The sequence below is a fragment of the Nomascus leucogenys genome, chromosome X (genome assembly GCF_006542625.1).
Source record: "Nomascus leucogenys isolate Asia chromosome X, Asia_NLE_v1, whole genome shotgun sequence".
Taxonomy (NCBI): Eukaryota; Metazoa; Chordata; class Mammalia; order Primates; family Hylobatidae; genus Nomascus; species Nomascus leucogenys.
The window spans coordinates 49,308,005-49,321,100 of NC_044406.1; the positions used below are offsets into that span (position 1 = coordinate 49,308,005).

At 35.8% G+C, this 13,096-nt stretch overlaps 1 non-coding gene across 1 annotated transcript; it reads left to right on the top strand.

Moving 5' to 3' along the window:
- Positions 1 to 664: 664 nt before the first annotated feature.
- Positions 665 to 771, top strand: LOC115833405. The gene has a single exon (XR_004028840.1). It is a non-coding gene; the product is annotated as a U6 spliceosomal RNA (small nuclear RNA).
- Positions 772 to 13,096: the final 12,325 nt, after the last annotated feature.

Genomic DNA, 13,096 nt, shown 5'->3' on the forward strand with positions numbered 1-13,096 from the left:
GTATTGAAAGAAAAAAAAATGTCAACCAAGAATCTCATATCTAGCAAAACTATATTTCAAAACTGAAGACAAAACAGAGACATTTCCAGATAAACATGACCTCTCTTACAAAGAATACTAAAGGAAATTCCTCAGGGTGAAAGAAAATAACACTAGACAGTAATTCAAACTCACACAAAAAATACAGAGCATGAGTAAAAGTAACTATGTATTTAAGTATAAGAAACTTTAGAAAGATAGTTTCTCTCTTCTCTTTATTTAGGAGACAATTGTACAAAAGAATAATTATAAAAACTTTCCTGTTGGAAATATGCCATACAAAGAAGTAATATTTATAAATAATAATATCACAAAGGAGGAGGGATAGAACAAAGGAGGAGTGTATTTCACTGGAATTAAGTTAGTATTACCTGAAATACATTGTTTTTAGTTTAGAAACATACTGTAATTCCCCCAGAAGAACCACTAAAAAAATTATTCCCAAAAATATAATTAAAAACAATTAAAAAACGAGTTTAAATAGCACACTAAGAAAAAGTATTTAGGACAAAAACAGCAGTAAAGAAGGAATAGAGGAACAAAAGGGCATGAGACAAATATAAAACAAATTGAAAATGAGATTGAATACAAATATATCAATAACTACATTAAAAATCAAATGATTGTGCCCACTTCAGCAGCACATACACTAAAATATCAATGATACAAAAAAGATTAGCATGGCTTCTGTGCAAGAACGACATGCAAATTCAAGAAGTGTTCCACATACTTTTGAGTTTAACAAATGGCTAATCCCAAAGGGTTACATAATGCATAGTCCTATTTATATAACATTTTCGAAATGACAAAATTTTAGAAGTAGAGGTCAGATTAGTGGTTTTGACGGATTAGGGATGGGGCAGGGGTGGGGGTGGCAGAGATATGGGTATAATTATGAAAGGGAAACATGAGGGATACTTGCAGTGTTGGAACTGTTCAGTACCTTGACTGTGGTGGTGGATACACTATCCTACACAGGTGATAACATTACATAAAACTTACACTGTCCTACACAGGTGATAACATTACATAGAACTTAATAAACCCCCTCACCCACAGACACACACACACACACACACACAATTACAAATGAAGCTGGGGAAATAGAAATAAGAGCTATGGATTATACCACCAACAATATCCAAATTGTAATATTATACTATAGTTTTGCAAAATGTTACCGTTGTCAGAGAAAACTAGGCAGAATGTACCAGGGACTGTTCTGGGTCATTTCTTAGTACTGTACATGAATATACACTTATCTCAATAAAAATTTTAATTAAAAATGTAAAAGGATTAAACATTCAAATTAAAAGGCAGACACAGTTATACTGGATATAAAACAAAACCCAACTATATGCTGTCTACAAGAGACACACATAGATTCAAAGACCCAAATAGTAAAAGTTGAAAGTAAAAATACAAAAATTATATTATGCAAATAGCAACCATGAGAGAAATAAAGTCACTGTACTAGTAACTGACAAACTTAAGATAAAAAATATTGCTATAGACAAAGAAGAACATTTTATAATCATAAAGCATCAGTTAATCAGGAAGATATAACAATTACAAAATATACACATACCTGACAACAGAGCTCCAAAATACATGAAGCAGAAACTTACAGAATTGAAGTAAGAAATTAAAAATTCCACAGTAATAGTTGAAGACTTCTATAGTCCACTCTATAGAATGGATAAAACAACTAGACATAAAATCAGCAGAGACATGGAAGAATTGAACAACATTATCAACCAACTGGACCTCACTGATATCTATAGTACACCCCACCCAACAATAGCAAAATATACATTCTTTTGAAGTGCACAAGGAATATTCTTGAGGATAGACCATATGCCAGGTGCCATGGTTTGAATATTGTTTGTCCCCACCAAAACTCATGTTGAGGCTTGGTCCTCAGTATGGTGATGTTGGGAGCTGGCACCTTTAAGAAATGAGTAGGTCACTAAGAGGGGTTAATGCCTTTCTCATGGGAGTGAGTTCTCACTCTACCATGATAGTAGGTTATTATAAAGTAAGGCTACCTCTCGTGTTTGGTTTCTTTGCACATGCTGCTTCCCCTTCTGCTTCTCCACCATGTTACGATGCAGCACATAGCCCTCACTGGAAGCCAACCAGATTCAGCCACCCAATCGTGCACTTCCCAGCCTCCAGAACTATGAGTCAAATAAACCTCATTTCTTTATAAATTATCCAGTCTCAGGTATTCTGTTGTCACAGCAGAGAATGGATTAAGACACTTGGCCACAAAATAACACTTAAGCATAAAAGGATTAAAACAATACAAAATATGTCCTCCAACCACATTGGAATCAAATTATAAATCAATAAAAGGAAATTTGTGAAGTCAATAAATACTTGGAAATTAAACAACACACTTCTAAATAACCAATGGGTCATAGAAAAAAATGCAAGGGAAATTACAAAGGAACTGAAGGAAAACAGAATCACAAAATATCAAACTTTATGACATAGAGAGAAAACAGTGTTTAGAAAAACCTTTATATCTTCAAATGCCTATATTTAAGAAAAAGAAAGATCTCCAATGAATGGCCTAAACTTTTACCTTAATAAGTTAAAAAAAAAAAAAAGAAACCTAAACCCAAAGAAAGCAAAAAGAAGAAATAATAAAGATCACACTGAAAATCAATGAAATAGACAACAGAAAAACGATAGACAGAGTCAATGATACCAAAAATTGGTTCTTTGCAACAATCAACAAAATTGACAAAAATTTAGATAAACTGATCAAGAAAAAAAGGAGAAGACATAAATCACCAAATTCAAACATGAAAGAGGAGACATCACTATTGACCTTATAGAAATTAAAAGGATTAAATGAGAATACTATGAACAACTGTATACCAGAAAATCCAACAATTTAAATGAAATGGACATATTCCTAGAAAGATACACATCACCTGAACTAATGCAAGAAGAAATAAAAAACATGACTAGACCTATAACAAGAAATTGAATTAGTAATTTTAAATCTTCCCACAAAGAAAAGCCTAGGCTAAGATGGCTTTACTGGTGAATTCAATCAAACATTTATAGAAGTTAATCAATGTTTCATAAATTCTTCCAGAAAATAGGAGAGGAGGAAACTCTTCCAAATTAATTTTCTGAGACCAATATTACCCTGATACCAATGCCAGATAAAAGCATGACATGAAAGGAACACTACAGACAAATATACTTCATGAATATAGATGCAAAAATTTTAATAAAATTTAAGTAAGCTAAAACACCAGAAACCTGTGAAAAATATTAAACATCATAGCAAGAGATTCTTTTAATCCCAGGGATGCAAGGTTAATTTAACATCTGAAAATTAATGTAATATATAAATAAGATGAAGGACAAAAAACACATGATTATCTCAACAAATTCAGAAAAAGTATTTGAAAATATCTAATATCCATTCATTATAAAAACTCTCAACAGACTATCGTCTATGAAAAATCTATAGATAAAATCATACTTAATGGTGAAAGACTGAATGTTTTCTTTCTAAGACTAGGAATAAGGCAAGGATGTTCACTCTAATCAGTTCCATCTAACATCGTAATGGAAGTCCTAGCTAGTGCAATCAAGCAAGAAACAAACAAAAAGAGATATCCAGGTTTGAAAGAAAGAAGTAAAACTATCTCTATTCCCAGTTTACTGAGTTTATTCTACTTGGAGTTTGTGGAGCTTCTTGGATGTGTAGATTTATGTTTTTCATTATTTCTTCAAATATTCTTTCTTCCCCTTTCTTTCTCTCCTCTCCTTTTGGACTCTCATTATGTGTATGTTAGTACACAGGTCGCTGAGACTCTGTTCATTCTTATTCATTCTTTTTTCTTTCTGTTCCTCAGACTGAATAATCACAACTGACCTATCTTCAAGTTTTCTCATTTTTTCTTCTGCCAGCTCGAATCTGCTGTTGAGCCCCATTATTGAATTTTTCATTTCAGTTATTTTACTTTTCAACTCCAGAATTTTTGTTTGGTTCTTTTTTATAAAAGTATACCTCAGAGATATTGCAGGTTTAGTTCTAGATCATCATAATAAAGCAAATATCATGATAAAGCAAGTCACATGAATTTTTGGTTTCCTGGTGCATATAAAAGTTATGTTTACACTATACTGTAGTCTATTGTGTGCAATAGCATTATGTCTAAAAAATGCACATAATTTAAAAATACTTTATTGCCTTAAAAATGCTGGCAGAGAGACACAAAGTGAGCACATGCTGTTGGAAAAATGGTGCCGATAGACTTGCTCAATGCAGGGTTGCCAAAAACCTTCCATTTGTAAAAAATGCTGTATCTGCAAAGCACAATAAAGTGAAGTGCAATCAAATGAGGTGTGCCTGTAATTTCTGTCTTTATATTCTTATTCTTTATATGGTGATACATTGTTCTCCTACTTTCACTTTTTAGACATGGTTTCCATTAGCTCTTTGGATGTATTTAAAATGTTCAAATACCTATTTTAAAGTTTTCATCTACAAAGTCTAACATCTGGTATTCCTCGGGGACAGTTTCTGTTGATTGTCACTGTTTTCTGCTCTGTATGGGCCATATTTTCTTGTTTCTTTGCTTGCCTCATACATTTTTGTTGAAAGCTGGATATTTTGAACATCATAATATGGCAACTCTGGAAATCAGATATTCCCTCATCCCCAGAGCTTGTTGATGTTACTGCTTGTTGTTGTTTTTCTAACAACTTTACTGATATAATTTACTGATATAATTCTGTGAAGTCTATACTCTTTCTTATGTTTGGTCTCTGAGGACTCTGTTTGGTCAGCCTGGTGATTAGCCAACAATTGAACAGAGATTTCCTTAAATGCCTGGAACCAAAAATTCTCCCACTGTTTGCAGAGGTGTTCTCTGTGCATGCTGATGCATGTCTTCAACATTCAGACAGGCAGTCTACAATACTACCTTGGTCTTTACTTCTGGTTTGTGCAGAGCCTCGAGGTTGACCAGAGAGGTCAGCTTAAGGCCTTCTCAGGTCTTTTCTGAGCATGCACACAGCCTTGGACTTGCATGCAGCCTTCTACATTCCCAGAAATATGCTGGAAATTTTCAAAGCCGTTATTCCCTATACATCTCAGACTTTCTTACCAAGATTTTTGGTTAGTCTATTGTTTGTCTCAACCATTATCCATTGCCACAGGCAGCAATAAATACAATATTTGCCTGTAAATATTTCAACAAATATGTCCCCAGGTAGTGAGTTTAGGACTGGGTGAGTTTGGAGCTAGGCAAGATAAAGACATATCTTTTGACCAGGTATTCCAGAGGGCCACCAGACAGATCAACTAAAGGCAATTCTTTGCAAATCAGGTCCTTCTGCCCCATCTAGTACTGGTATTGGAATGCAGGATATTATTTTCAAGGTTATAACTAAGCTGGGGAGTGGTAGATAAAACCAGGGTGAGTTAAAATGCTACAAAGCTCTGTTCTTGCCAATAATCAGCGATTTTTCGTGAATAAGCACTCTCTGAGTTGTTGCAAACCTTTGGTTAATTTTCAAACTTCTGAAAAAGTTGATTCTGACAGTTTTTGTCACTTTTTTCATTGCTTTTATGAAGAGGCAGACTTCTGGAGTTCCCTACTCCATTTTCAATGATTTCATTTTCTGTTCACAGATGACATGATCTTGTGTATGGAAAGTCCCAAAATATCCACTGAAAAACTATTAGCACTAATAAACAAGATCAACAAAATTGTATGATATAAGATAGACAAAAAAATCAATTGTATTTCTAGGTACTTATTATAAATTATTGGAAAATGAAATTAAGAAACAGTTCTATTCATAATAGCACCTAAAAGAATAAAATACTCAGAAATGAGTGTAATGAAAGAAGTCTATTGCTTGTGCACTGAAAACTATAAAATATTGTGCCAAGAAATTAAAGAAAATATGAATAAATGCTAAGAGATTTTATTTTCACAGATTGGAAAATTCAATATTATTATGATGGCAATTTTCCTCAAATTGGTCTATAAATTCAATGCAATTCCTATCAAAGTCCTAGCTGCCATTTTTACAGAAACTGAGGGGTTATCCTAAAATTCATATGGAAATGCAAAGGCCCTAGAATAGTCAAAATAATCTTGAAAAACAAGAACAAAGTCAGAGGACTTGTACTTCCTGACTTCAAAACTTACTATAAAGCTACAGTAATGAAGACAATGTGTTATTAGCATAAGGATAGACATATAGATCAATGGAACAGAATTGAGATTTTAGAAATAAACCCTTACATTTATGGTTAATTGATTGTTTACAAAGGTGTCAATGCAATATGATACAGAAACAATAATCTTTTCAACAAACAGCAGAGACAATTTTTAACAAATGGCACATGCAAAAAGTTAAATTTAAACACTTTTCTCATATTATTCACAAAAAGAAAATAACTCAGCGCATTGTAAGTCTAAATTTAAAAGCTAAAAGTATAAAACTTTCCTAAGAAAACCTTTGTGACCTTGAGTCAGGCGGAGTTTTTAGATACCATGTCAAAAGCAAAATCCATTTAAAAATACTTAATAAATTGAAGTTTACCAAAATTTAAAAACTTTGCTCTTCAAAAAGCACCTTTAAGAAAATTTAAAGACGAGCCAAATAATGAAGACAAATATTTGCAAATCATATATCTAATAAATATATAAAGAACCCTTCCAGTTCAACAGTAAGAAGACAAACAATCCTGTTAAAATTTTGGCTAAAGATTTGAATAGATGCTTCACCAAAGAAAATACCTAAATGGATAATAAATACATGAAAAGATGCTCAACCTCATTGTTTATTAGTGAAATTCAAATCATAACCACAATGAACCACCACTTCACTCCTACTAGAATTGCTATTATCAAAAAGACAGAAAATAATAAGCATTGGCAAGGATATACAGAAACTAAAACCCTCATACTTTGATGGTGAGAATGTAAAGTGGTCGAACTACTTCAAAAAACAATTTGGTGATTTCCTCAAAATTTGAACGTAATTTTAGCAGACAATCCATCAACTCCATTCCTAGTTCTACCCAAGAGAAATAAAACCTTATGTCCACATGAAGACTTGTATGTGGGTGTTCATAGCATCATTATTCATAATAGCCAAAAGATAGAAACAATCAAATATCTATGAACTAGGAATGAAGAAACAAATGTAAATCCATACAGTAGCATATTGTCAGGCAATCAAAAAGAATTAAGTACTAATATATGCTAGAATATAGATGAACTTCAAAAACATTATGCTAAGTGAAAGAAGCCAGACCCAAAAGACTACATATTGTATGATTCCATTTGTATGAAATGTCTAGAAAAGGCAAATCTGCAAAAATAGATAGTAGATTAGTCATTGCCTGAGGTTGGGGGTAAAATAAAGAGTTGGAAATACGCACGAGGGATTTCTCTTTTGAGGTGATGGAAGTGTTCTAAAACTGGATTGTGGTGATAGTTGCTCAGCCTCATAAACTCACTAAGAATCATCGAATTGTATACTTAAAATTGTACACTTAAAATCATTGAATTGTACACTTAAAATTGTACACTTAAAAAAATTGTATGGCATACAAATTATGTCTTAATAAAGCTGTTTAAAAAATTAAACGAAACTATGATAACAAAAAGGCTACCCCTAAATAAATTACTATTAATCATATTAAGCCACCAGAACAGCAGTGTGGATGAGTTTACCAAAAGCACAGCCTAAAGGAAAGAAATTAATTCCTGGAGACAGAAGCCGGATTTCAACAAATGAAGAGACCCCACAGAGAACAAGAGGAGCACAGTCTTGTGCTTCCCATCCCAGGAGGCTTTGAGGAGGGTGCAACCATATCCCATTGCTGCATCCGCTACTCCCAATCTTATACTTTTCCAAAAGGAGAAGAGAGAGCAAATTACAATTTGCACTATTCTGAACATCCTAAGAATTATGTGCCTATTGAGGGAGTCTTGGTTTTCAAACAAGTGTTTTGAAATAAAGTATCAGATGTCCTTCCAGACATGAGACCAGTAGTAAATATTAGTTTAAGGAGGACTCAGTGAGACCACACCCATGTTCCACACTGGAAACAGGCCCATATGACTCATTTTAATCGCAACTCTCCTGCCCTACACACCCACAACAGATGAATACACAATTTTCACAAATAATTATAATAGTTGCCATTTACTGGACACATTGTGCATCCAGCATTGTAGTCAAGGCTTCAACCCTCTCAACAAACACAACCCTATGACACAGAATTCATCCTTATCCTCACTCTACAGATGAGGAATCTGAGACCTGAAGAGGTTATGAAACTCACCCACAATCATGTGGCTGGTAATTACTGGAGCTAAGATTCTTCCCTCTGAGCCTTCTACCTGCTGAGACTGAATTCTCAGCCCCTACTCTCTATAGCCATGTTCCTCAAGCTTATTTTCTTTAATACATCGTGACCCAGGACATACAAGTATATCTGTAAATGGAGTTTCACAAAATAATACTTAACGTTTACTATGCAAAATATTTTTATTCTATTTGTCTTATTTTACTTTTTAATATTAGGTTGGTGCAAAAGTAATTGCATTTTTGCCCTTAAAAGTAATGGTCAAATATCTTGGTCAGTATCACTAACATAATTTTAAAAACACTACTACACAGAAAAACCTGTATAGTCACATTGAGGTGACTCTGCAAAAACTTTCAAGACCTCTTTAGGTATGTCCATCAAAGTCAAGCACCTGCCAGTCTGAATATCTGCCTACACTGCAGCCCTTCACCTGCCAGAGAAAGGGGGAAGAGAGAGCTAAAAGCCTGAGCAAGTCACCCAGTGGATAGCCCCTACTCAAGGGTGCACTAAGCGAGAATCTAGCCACGAGGAGGGCAAGAAAAGAGAGAAGTAATCTATTTGTCTTAAACGAAGTGTACAGCAACAGAATTCTTAGCAACACACCGAAAGACTAAGAGATTCTAAGAAAATCTCATGTATTCCTATGACCAGAGTATCATAGGTAGACTTTATTCTCAAATTCACTCTGCTTAATACCACCTTAAGACAACTTATAGGGGCGTGTGAGAGCTCAAACCTGGCCAACTCTGCCACTCACATCTCCTACCACATCAACAGCATAAAACTCAGATCCCAGATTCAGAGACACCAGAAATCCTTTCTGTTCAATTTATAATTAAAAGGGTGTAGCTTTTATTTGAACAGCTTCACCAAGTGAAAAACTTTTAAATGATTTTCTGCCTACATATTTCCGCTTTATTAAAATGAAAACATAACCCTGGATGATTATTTTCCCTTGCATCATTCTGGCATTTTATCTTGTGCTTATTGGAGGACCGTTCTGTTCTTTTGCATTAATCTTGGTAATCCTAGCAGACTTCCCCACAATTCATTTCTCTGCAGAGTTATCTCTATTCGCTAAGATTTCCTGCTGATGTAACTACTTGGGCTGATCAAAAAGGTGAAGAGGGGATTAGGGAGGTCCATATTAAAGGTTTTAAGCATATGTGTTCTCAATTATTTTCTTGATCTGGGAGATTACATTGGAAGAGTTATCTTTGTCTCCTTAAGAAGAGAGGTTGCAAGAGGCACAGCATTGTTGAGATTCTGCTATTGAGGAGTTGGAAAGGATTACTCCTTTTTCCTCTGTCTTTAAACACTGCGTTCCTAAGAAGACTCCTTTAAGAAGCCTCTGCTTCAAAGACCTTTGAGGTGCAGATGTCTGCAAAGTAGCTCAGATTTAATATTCCCAAATCAGAACTTCTGACTCTGGCCACCATTTCCACCCCAACTGCTTCTCCCCATCACCCACCCCCACCTTCCCATTATCAGAAAACAGTCACCTCCTTCCTCCCAGTCGCTTTGGCCTAAAATCCAGAGGCTCTCCCTCTGGATTTCCCTCCCTCACTAGCCCCCATACATGATTCATTAGTAAGTCCTATCCCCCTGCTTTCAAAATAGTCTCAAATTCAACCACTTTTCCCCATCTCTCTGCTCAGAAGGCCTCTTCTTCTTGCATTGGAACTACTGCAGTGATCCTCAAACTGGTATCCTTGTTTCTGCTTTTACCCCTTCCAATCCATTCTCCACCCAGCAAATGGAAGATCTTATAAAAATTTAAAGCAGATCATGTCCTCCCTCAGCTTAAAATCTGAAATACATTTCCATCGCAGTTAGAATAATGATGTCCTTGTTCTATAAGGTTCTACACAGGTCACCTCTCCTAACAAATGTCCTCCTACTGCCCCGTACTTGTTCATTGAACTTGCACCACACTGGCTTTCTTATTTGTCTTCAAATGCACCATGCTTATTTCCACTTAAGGACATTTGTGCTTACTATTCTATCTGCCTAGAACACTGTTCTACCAGACTGTCACATGACTAGCCCCCTTCTGGTCTCAGCTCAAGTGTCATAAAAGTAGCCTCAGAGAAGCTTTCTATGACTGCCCTAGCTAATGCTCTCTGTCCACCCACTCACTATCACATTACCCTATTTCATTTTCTTCATAGAACTTATTTGAAATACTTTTTGCATACTTGTTTATTGTCTGTGTCCTCCATTGCAGTGCAAGCTCCAGGGAAACAGGAATCATCATCTCTCTTGTTCACTGGAGTATGGCACTACCTAGAAGAGTGCTTGGCACCAAGAGGGCACTCAATTAATAGTCAATGAATGAACTGGCATGCCACACTGTTTCTGACATCCTTTTATACATCCACTAATGTACAAATAATATAAGCTATCAATCAAATATCTTAAGTAAGGTCTTTTCCAATGCCCTCCTTAATGACATCAGGGATATTAAAACTATGAGAATCTAACTCTGAGGAATTAATTCTGCCCTAGTCTACTGTGGCTCATTTACGTCTTATCATAATTCACTGATTCAAAAAACATTTACTGAGTAATTAGCAAAAGCCAGACAATGTGCTAACCACAGGCACATCACCTGATTGGAACTCTCACTTTTTACCTGTGTTAGCAATTGGTAAAGACTGTATACACCATACAGCCAAACACTAATTGCAATTGTATATTTTAAAAGACAACTACTTTCATTTAATATTGGACAATCAATCAGAGGGCTAATAATAATTTCCTGTTACTTAGAAGGAGCTTTATGCCAAACAGCAAGGTTGTTTTTTTCTTGTTTTATTAAGAAAAACTAAATAAGAATTAGATGGAAGAAAGCTGTACTATTCAAATACAGAATTTAACTATGTGGGAAGAGGAGGAAATGGAGAGCTGATTTTTTCTTCAAAGGTAAAAAAAAAAAAAGTGGGGAGGTAGAATTTCTTTGAAATCTGCAGCGCATAATTTACTGCATGAAAGTGCAAGCAGCCAGTTCTTGGAAACAGAACATCACCATTAGGGCATCTGTTTCAATTATAAACCAGTTTTGGTTTAGCCATGAACATTCAGGAAGTTATTAAAATTGCACAGAATCATTGAATATTGGCACGAGAAGGAAACTTGGCACTCACGTTGTCTTCCACTTTTCTCAATTTATACATAAAGTCACTGCAGCCAGGCCATGTCAAGTGGCTTATCCAGTGTTTCACAATAAGTGGCTCAAGTTAGAATTCATAATCAGATTTTCTGGCTCATTGGCTCTGCCATACACAGTTTGTTGCCTATCCAATTGCCCATCCCTCTATCCTTCCCCATCTCCTACTTCCCTGCTCATAAAATCCTGATTTGTTTAAAAACAAAACAAAACAAAAAAACCATAGGTGGAAAATCTGTGATTTCAGAAAAGAAGAGCCCCTCTGCCAGCCCCAGGGGATAAATCATTATTGGACTAAGTGATCTTCTCATATCCTTTGGCCTGTATTGGTCTGCCATGGGCCTATGACTTACTTCTGTCTCATGAGATCTAAAGGACAGTCTTCTGGTAATGTGTAATTTCCCCTCCTTCCCAAGAAAAATACAGAACCTCGGAAGAGAAAAAAAAAATAATCCCTTTCAACTTTCTTTTTGCCTTGAACTCAGGTGTCACCCCTAGGTATGCTGCAGTTATTTTGCAACCGTAAGACAACAAGTCAATAGACTAAGTATAGCAGAAATAGAGAAAGGGCCTAGGGTGCTGAAAAGAAAGCAGTTGCCCACTTCCAGATTTCTTGATAAGCAAAGAAAAATAACTCCCTGCTTCTTTAAGCCACTGTTGTCAGATTTTTCTCACTTGCAGCAGGACCCATTCCTAACTTGTACTGCATCCCAGAGACCTCCAAACTGTGATTTTAGGAGCTATACAAAGTATGTTGTTGTCCCTTAAGGGTCAAGAAAGGTGAGGGATGAAGAGAGAGAGAAGAATCCACAATTACAGGCCCCTAACCCCAAAGTGAAACTGAGCAGCCCTTTTCCCTCTGAGTCTCATATTGAACTTTCATAAAAGCTTTCATTGAAACAACATATCCACACTCCAGAATCATTGTGAGAACCGTTACAGCATGCCAGACAGGCCTTTGCTTTCAATAAATGAAACCACAAATAAAAGGCCCAGGGGAGCTCAATAGGCAGATTAGTCCCCTGCAGATGCCTTTTGTAAAGAGATGAACCATCCTTCTATTATATAAAAATACGGATTTCACATGTAGGCTCACTTAGAATGGGGTGAGATTATTGTCTCCCTCACCAGGAGCCTTGAAATTGGCCTCTGGGACTACACTGATCTCCTCACTCCTTTCATTTCCAGCCACTGGTATGTCCTCTGATACCAGCAAGCAGATAAAATGATAAACATCACCAGGCACTCTCAGTGTCAACTCCCCTTTAGGGACTAAAGAGTGGAGAATGGTTATTAGTCTGCACTGCGAAGAATGGGTTTTCCTGTTCAGTAGAGAGCTAGGGGCAGGGACATGGTTTGGGGACACCTGAACTGGTCATTGACTGTGATTTCTCCTCTTCACAAACCAGGAAAGTCTGATCTTTGCAAAGCTTTTCCTAATTAGAAGTACGGTGATTATTAATGTAAGTACTTCCAGAATGCTCATATGAATCTTGAGGAGAAAAGGAGAGTTTTAT